The sequence below is a fragment of the Berghia stephanieae genome, chromosome 2 (genome assembly GCF_034508935.2).
Source record: "Berghia stephanieae isolate SIO BIC M18660-M18661 chromosome 2, UCSD_Bste_1.3, whole genome shotgun sequence".
NCBI lineage: Eukaryota > Metazoa > Mollusca > Gastropoda > Nudibranchia > Aeolidiidae > Berghia > Berghia stephanieae.
In genome coordinates, this window is record NC_088361.1 from 29,679,598 (window position 1) to 29,689,298 (window position 9,701).

Genomic DNA, 9,701 nt, shown 5'->3' on the forward strand with positions numbered 1-9,701 from the left:
CGTTGACGTGATAAAATAAATTTCCATTTATCAACAAAATCAAAATTGTGCACCACAGATGTACGGGGTTGAACTTTGTACGGTATGAAATGTGTCGCTAGTAGTATAGTATACACGCAGGAGAGTAATCGAGTGGAATAATGGAATAAGAATAAGGAGGAATTGAGAAAGAGCAAAAGAATTGGAATAAGAATTTGAATCGCTTTAATTAGCGTGAAGTGGTAATTAAATCTGTTGATAGAGATTGCTGGGTACAGCTGGGGCGACCATCCCCAACCCAGCGCGTCCACAGGTGGCGGATCGTGGAACGGCCTACAGATCCTGATCTATAGGTTAGCTGTAAAGCCGCGGACCAACTGGCGATAGTCGTGGAGAGTGAGGTTGGGTAGTCTGGCAGCACAGCTACACATACAAAATGCCTCATATACTCTATGAAGGGACTATCAAGGTGAATGGGAGGCGCCTTAAAACCTGCCAAATGCTCCCACTGCCTTGTGGGTTATGACCGGGAGGTCAAAAGGCTATGGAGTAAACCAGATAAAAATCCGTCAGAAGGCAACGGGAAACCACTGACGTATCATCCCAAGATCGTCATGATGTCCGTCCAAGCGAATCTAGTCAACGACGTCAATGGATGTTTTTCGAGCAACTCGATTACAGCCTCGTCCGGTAGAGATAGTCATGCAGGTGAACAGGTGACTCTCGACCGTCATCCAGCTACTGTGCACCACCAAACATTACGAACAGCAACATGGAATGTAAGAAGTCTGTACCAGAAAGGAAAATTAGCAAATGTAGTTATGGAAATGAAGAGATTGAATATCAATGTTTTAGGATTATCAGAAGTTAGATGGAAAGGAGCAGGAGAACTTAATTATGATGACTGTAAAATTATATACTCAGGAGGAGGAGAACACCAAAGGGGAGTTGGAATTATACTAGATAATAAAACGGCGCGAGCAGTCAAAGGATTCTGGCCCATATCAGACAGAGTAATGGCAATCAAACTACAAGCAAAACCTTTTGATTTTGATATTTTACAAATATACGCCCCAACCACCAGTCACGATGATGAAGAAGTGGAAAATTTCTATCAACAAATAGATAAAGCAATGCATCAGTTTAAGTCTTCAGACATAAAACTCATCATGGGCGATTTTAATGCCAAGGTGGGCCGAGAAAGAATAGAAGATATTGTGGGCCCACATGGTCTGGGAGACAAAAATGACAGAGGTGATCGTCTTATTCAATGGTGCCGTCAACATGATCTGACAATCACAAATACTTGGTCAACAAACCACAATAGAAGGAAGTGGACATGGAAAAGTCCTGGAGATGGAGTGAGAAACCAAATAGATTACATACTCATCAGCAAACGTTTCCGAAACTCGGTTTTGTATGCCAAATCTATGCCGGGGGCTGACTGTAACAGCGATCATATACCTGTGCTATGCCCCATACGAGTTAAATTGAAAATCTGCAAAAGAGCAAAGGCTAAACCTAAATACCAACTAGACATTCTCCGGGAGGAACAGAAGATACAAGAAAAATTTGAACTATCAGTAAGAAACAAGTTTGAAGTGCTTGGAGAACTAACAGATATAGAAGAGAAATATGAGCAGTTTAAAGACAGTGTTGCTGCATCATTAGAAGAAAATGTTCCAACCACACTTAAGTTGCAGAAGAAGAAATGGATTACTCCAGAGATATTAGAATTAATGAATGAGAGAAGAAAGGCCAAAAATCAGGAAGAAAAATACAAGACTCTGAACAGGCAGATAAAAAGAAAATGCAACGAAGCTAAAGAAGACTGGATAAATGAACAATGTCACTATATAATGTCCTGCAAAGAAAAAAATGGCAAATTCTTCCATCAGAAAATCAAAAAAGTGACAAACAAAACTAAATCAGGTGCTAAAAGTGGATGCATCAAAGACAAGCGTGGAAACACCATCATGGACAAAGACTGCATTCTAAACAGATGGTCAGAATATATTGAAGAACTTTTTTTGATAATCGAGGAGAAATGCCTATGATAAAAGAACTGGAAGGGCCTTCTATAATGAAAGATGAAGTTAGGAACGTCATGAAAAGCATGAAAAATGGAAAAGCTGCAGGACCTGATGCCATAACAATTGAAGCCTTGACTGGCCTGGGTGAATGGGGGATTGAATTCATCACAAACCTTCTAAATCAAGTGTATGACACAGGAAAAATGCCAACTGATATGAAACGATCCATTTTTATAGCACTACCAAAAAAGCCAGGGGCAGTTGATTGTGAACAACACAGAACTATTAGCCTAATGAGCCACCTCACAAAAATTCTTTTGAAGATAATTTTACTAAGAATAAGAAATAAAATACGACCTGAAATTGGGGAGATGCAATTTGGTTTTGTTGAGGACAAGGGTACCAGAAATGGAATATTCACATTATCAATGCTGATGGAAAGATGTATTGAAGTAAATAAAGATCTGTATATGTGTTTCATCGACTATTCAAAAGCCTTTGATAAAGTACAACACGAAAAACTATTCAAAATTCTATCATCCTTGGACATTGATGGTAAAGATTTAAGAATATTACGGAATTTGTACTGGGAACAAGAAGCAGCAATGCGTGTTGACAATGAACTAAGCAGTTTTACACCTATTAGAAGAGGAGTTAGGCAGGGGTGTGTTTTGTCTCCAGATTTATTCAACCTCTATAGTGAAATGATATTAAGAGATATCGAACATAAGAAGGGGGTGTGTATTGGAGGAAAGAATGTAACAAATCTGAGGTATGCAGATGATACGGTTCTACTGGCAGAATCTGAACATGAACTACAAGAATTACTGGATGTTGTAGTCAGGAGTAGTGAAAATATGGGACTGGAACTGAATATATCTAAAACAGAATGTATGACGGTATCTAAAAATAATAACCCACCAGCCTGTGTAATAACAAGCAGAGGACAAACAATACAACAAGTTGAATGTTTCAAATATTTAGGCTTCAATGTAACATCCAATGGAAAATCAGATTGTGAAATAAAGAAAAGAATAGGTATGACGAAGAATGCATTCAACCAGCTGCATACAATTATGAAAAACAGGAATATTAGCATGAAAACAAAAATCAAAGTCCTGGATTGCTATGTACTGTCTGTGCTGCTATATGGTTGTGAGAGCTGGACCATAAACAAGACCATGGTTAAAAGACTGGAGGCAGTGGAAATGTGGTTTTACAGAAGAATGATGAGGGTGTCATGGATGGAAAGGAAAAGAAATGAAGAAATTTTAGAAATGGCAAACAGAAAAAGATCACTGATAACAAAAATCATCAAACGCCAAATGGAATTTTTAGGACACATTATCCGCCACCCTGGTTTGGAAATACTCGCCTTGACTGGAAAGATGAATGGAAAAAAAAAAGAGGAAGACAAAGAATAACGTATTTGAAAGGGATAAGAACTTGGACAGATGAAGCTGAGAAAGGTGGCGCTGCTTTAATAGAATTGGCAAGAGATAGATCAGCTTGGCGGAAGATGACCTCCGACGTCTGCTTCAGATATGGAACTACATGAGATGAGATGAGATAGAGATTGATACTCATTGCAAGTAGTTAGTTAAAAGGTTTTATGTATAGAGATAATAATTTTAGGGTTTGAATCACATAGACCACTGGAATAGTTTGTTAAAGTTTGATGTTGTAGTAAATCAATAGAGTTGTATTGTATCGATTTGTTGATAGATGACATTAATGGATGGAAATAGTTATATTTGGATTGAACGGTGACAGCGCATAGCGTCTTGGATTCAAATCCTAAAAAACGTATTGTTTAAATCGTCTCCGATTCTATCACACTTTAAGGTGTTCTCGAGTCTGGCTCGATGTTGAAACCTCGTAATAGGCTTTTTACTCACATTCATCTAATGTGTTCAGGATAATATCGCCTAACAGGCGTCACATCTCGTTCTATTTGTTTCGTGTTGTTGTTCGTCAGCGATCCGTTTTAAAGCGCTTTGAATCTCATTAGTGGATATCGCGGTATATAAATGTTCCTTTAAAATAGTTCTCAAGCGTGTCCGATTTTGCGACCGTAAATATAATTTACCCACCATTATGAGAAATGCATTATTATTTCAATTCATCCTCACGACCCATTGCATAAGAACTAATTTAGGCATGCAATATCATTCCAGGTAAACCTACTGACCTACTGCTATTTCAAGGTTATCAATGACACAATATGAATGTCATCTTCTTCTCCTCCCCTCCCCCTAGTTTTATAATAAAAAGCAGTTAATGAAATCAAACCTGGAATAACTATAACAAAGCAATTTGATACAGTACATCTAGCCAACATGCCTGTCAGCTCCTAATAAAATCTGTTATCAAACATTGAACACGGTTTCCCCGTTTTAACAACAGACAATATAAAATTTTTAAAAACATCCAAGTTGGACAATGCTTTACTGTGATATAAACATGATTTCAGCGTTAAAAACTAGTGAAATGCAAACTGTGAAGCAATCAGCTCAGGGTATTGACAAATCATCTTTTTCTCTTTTGATCAGATTTTTTTAAAAACTTCAAATAGACACTGGTTAATTAAGATTACCCTGAACTTATCAAAATTTCTCGAACTTTAGACTCATTTGTCGTCATAGATATTCTAAGTTTTTAAAAATATTGCCTAAATTGAAAAAGGTTGCTTTGCTAATGTATGGCAGAGCAATTTGGCTGGGATTCTTGTAATAAAAATTGAAAAAGGCTGCATGCATTGAATAAAATGGAATCTTGATAAAGTCAAACACCGCTGGACCAGACATATTGATTGACTTTTAAGAAAGGTTGACTTTATCCATTATCAATGGAACACATTTAGAGTAGGAACAGAAAATTTGTAACCAAAAAGATGTGTTCACTTTAAGCAGTGGTTGACTTTAAGAGTGCTGAGTTCATGCGGATTCCATTGGATTGAAGAAGATGTTGTGATGATTCAGCTCAGACTTCGTTAATTCAATTTATTTATTATCAATCATATGGTAAATTTAAAACAAATATATAATACGAACAGCTCGTACTGAGTTCTTTCAGTAACTAACACAAACCAATCTTCTTACGATGTTCCTAGGGAACACAGAGTGCTTAGAGAACTTATACGTTCGCTCAGTCAACATTCATACTGACATGCAAAAAAAAAAATCCCAAAAAACATGCACAACACAAAATGCGTAACTCTATAAAGAACTCTAACATAAATACACAGCCGAACAACTATATTCGCACATAGCCAAACAACTCCAATATATTACAAGACATGTTACAAATGTGGCTGCTTATATGAAAATAGATAACTGATATCAACGGACACTTCAACTCATCTCGTATCAGAGATACATGAATGTTGTAGCACTATTGGCATTCGGTATGTCACAACAGATTTATATTGGATCATAATGGTCCTATAATAAAGTCTCCAGATGGATGAATAATAGGCTAAACACCAACCATTCTCAAATATAAGGAGGCGGTTTCAAGGGTCAAGAGTATATTTTAGGCCTAACTGAACAGATTATTCTATTAACAGTAATAGAGGAATGACATAATTGTATTCGTATTAATCGTCACTAGTTATACACAGCGAAATAATAATAATAATAATAATAATAATAATAATAATAATAATAATAATAATAATAATAATCATCATCATCATCATCATCATCATCATCATCATCATCATCATCATCATCATCATCATCATCATCATCATCATCATCATCATCACATCATCATCATAACACCATATCTCCGCATACTTTCTTTTACCACTTCAAACAACAGTCTTAACATTAATCATATTATTTGAAAACCATAATAAAATGATAATATTAATAATAATAATAATAATAATAATAATAATAATAATAATAATAATAATAATAATAATAATAATAATAATAATAATAATAATAATTGAACAACTTCGACAACTTCTCACCATCATATTCAGATGACAACGAAACGACGTTTAGACATCTTTAGCACTATAATTATTGTTGTATCACCCACTAGATTTCAAAAAGGCTACACCCCCATACATTCATCATGCACAATAAGACATTCACAAAACACAAACGAACACACGCACGCACGCACCCCCCCCCCCCCCCCCACACACACACACCATAAAGGATATTTTAATAGTCCTTTGAAATAGTCCTTTGAAAAGGCTCTTTACGTACAATCTCTCACCGTATTCAGGTGTAAAATGAGTACCTCGCCGTTACCATCGTTGTCTCTGTCGGGGAAAAAAAGTGTAATAACGCCTAACAGGCGTCATATCTCGTTCTACCTGTTGCTGTTGGTCAGGAACCCTTGTAAAGCGCCCTGAGCCATTAAGTGGATATTGCGCTATATATAAAATCAAGTTGTTGTTTTTTTTTTTTTTTGTTTTTTTTTTTGATGTGGATGATGGCATGACTTGATGATGCTGATGATGATAACAGACTGAACTTTCAAATTAAATTAAAATATCGTCATTAAGGATGCAATTGTTGATATTTTGGGGACAAAACGGACACTATATATAGAACTATCGTATTGAATAAAATATTAATTATTTCATTATGTACTCAAATGTCCGTTGCACATCGTAATTAAGATCATAAGATCTCGTAAACCCTTCAAATAATATAATATCATGAATCATGTCATAGTAATTTTGTGGCAAAAATTAATAGTAAAAGCGCTTAGAGTCTGGTGTCTCGGAGTTGTAGCGCTTTATAAGTTTTCATTATTATTATTATTATTATTATTATTATTATTATTATTATTATTATTATTATTATTATTATTATTATCATAATTAAAACATGGCATATTAAACTGGAATTATGACACCTGACATGCGCGTCTCAATAAAAGAATAAAATAAATAAAGAATAAAATATACATATAAATGTATGTATGTATGTACGTACGTACATACATACATACATACATACATACATACATACATACGTACGTACGTACGTTTGGTGTGTGTGTGCGTGCGTGCGTGCGTGCGTACATGCGTACATACATACATACATACATACATACATACATACATACATACGTTGGGTGTGTGTGTGTGTGTGTACGTACGTACGTACGCACGCACGCACACACACACACACATAAATACACATACATACATGCATACACACACACCATACACACATACACATACACGATATGTAAACACACTGCTTTGTTTTTAAAAGTTATAAACATACTCATGTGTCAATCTGAATAAAATAACCAATCGTGATGTTAGATATTTATAAAACTGTGGAAACTTTTCACTATTTTGCAATGTGATCAATGGCCTCAAGCACATGGAAATTTAATATAGATCATGTCCATTGTATACGGGAAAATAGTTTTCAATACAAAATTTTTTAAGTAAATATATAACATGGGTATAAAAATAAGAATAATACATCATCAGTGGTTCATGTATATATATATACATACTATGCATACATGCAAAACGGGCTTACCTTTCTAAAATCCAGTTATATCATAACGTGTCACATATAATATGAAATAGGTATGCACCACAGCAGCTTTGATATGCACCTTATTGTATAAGAACCAAGGGTGTGTGTACGTGGTCACGGTGTGTACCCTGATAAGAACCTTCCCACAATCCTAGTGCTGATAATATAAGCAATGTTTGTTTTCTTTCCGCAAACCACTATTCATAATTTTACCCCACTGAGTTGTACGCTAAGCATGTGGGCATGTATTACCGACACACCAGCCTACTGTGTCAACCATGGCGTACTAAAAGAGTATTATAGTAGGGCTATGGTGTCAACACATTTTGTACAACTTTTGCCATGACGTAATCTCAATTAGGCCTTGACATTTGCCCTTGAGTGGGCGCGACAGAGGGGGTTCCCCGGATAGATAGATAGATAGATAGATAGATAGATAGATAGATAGATAGATAGATAGATAGATAGATAGATAGATGGAAAGATAGATAAATAGATAAATAGATAGACAGATATGCAGATAGACTTAAAGATAGTTCACGTTTCCCGTCCAACACATGTAACACATCATGTAGCACTCTTAGAATATTCGTCACAACATTTTGCTAAGTACACATCTACAGCTGGATCGAATTTGGTTGATTAAAATTCTGAAAATTCAGAAGAAAAAAACACATTCGAATTGGGTAATGTGTGTTAAGTGCAAAGTTTTCAGTAATTCCAAACGGGCACTGATAAATGAAGGATTATAGAACCATGCTGCTCGCCGTTGCTGGTTGACGTGACATCAGACTATTGAATCCAATTTCGCCCCCCCCCCCCCCCCCCCCCAAACTAATATATATATTATATATATATATATATATATATATATATATATATATATATATATATATATATATATATATAAAGAAAAAAAATAGATAGTATGAACATGGCTAAGAAGCTCACAACATTGCCATCCGGAAGTTTACGGCCCAACACACAAAGCTATAGATAGAATGCGCTTGGCCAAGGAGTTCACAACATTGCCATCCGGAAGTATAACGGACCAACACACAAACTCTGTGTAACCATGAACTTTTATAGTCTGGGTAATACAGTTTAGTGAGAACAACTCACAAACGCGGATGGCAAAAACAATAACAAAGGCCTGAGTGACGTCATCTGCATACTATCTATATGTAACCATGAACTTTCATAGTCCGGTTAACCCAGTTTAGTGAGAAGTACTCATAAACGTGGATGGCAAATAAAAAACAATAACAAAGACATGAGTGACGTCATCTTCGTTCTATCGATAGACAGTATGCGCTTGGCTATGAAGCTCACAACATCAACATTGCCATCCGGAAGTATAGCGGACCAACACACAAAACTCTGTGTAACCATGAACTTTTATAGTCTGGTGAATACAGTTTAGTGAGAATTACTCATAAACGTGGACGGCAAATAACAATAACAAAGACCTGAGCGACGTCACCTTCATTTGATCTATAGATAGTATGCGCTTGGCTAAGAAGCTCATAACATTGCCATCCGGAAGTATTACGGACCAACACACAAAACTGTGTGTAACCATGAACTTTGATAGTGTGGTTGATACAGATTAGTGAGAATCACTCACAAACGCGGATGGCAAAATACAATAACAAAGGCTTGAGTGACGTCATCTTCGTTCTATCTATATGGTAATCGGTCGCCACAAAAAACTGCATTTTGCGATATACATATATATATATATATATATATATATATATATATATATATATATATATATATATATATATATATATATACATATATATATATATATATATATATATATATATATATATATATATATGTATATATAGAGTATGCGCTTGGCTAAGAAGCTCATAACATTGCCATCCGGAAGTATAACGGACCAACACACAAAACTGTGTGTATCCATGAACGTTTATAGTCGGGTCAATACAGTTCAGTGAGCATTACTCATAAACGCGGAGTCAAAAAACAATAACAAAGACCTGAGTGACGTCATCTGCATACTATCTATATATATATATATGTTATATAATATATATATATATATATATATATATATATATTATATATTTATATTTATATATATATATATATATATATATATATATATATATATTATGTTCGTGTGTGT

General features: G+C 35.2%; 1 pseudogene across 1 annotated transcript in view; it reads right to left on the reverse strand.

The window, feature by feature from the left end:
- The window catches only part of LOC144964670 (C-signal-like), a 9,731-nt pseudogene extending 1,892 nt beyond the window's left edge, over nt 1–7,839 (reverse strand). Inside the window, exon 1 of the transcript XR_013643904.1 lies at nt 7,541–7,839. The product of XR_013643904.1 is annotated as a C-signal-like (transcript). The remainder of the gene's footprint in view (nt 1–7,540) is intronic.
- Nucleotides 7,840–9,701: the final 1,862 nt, after the last annotated feature.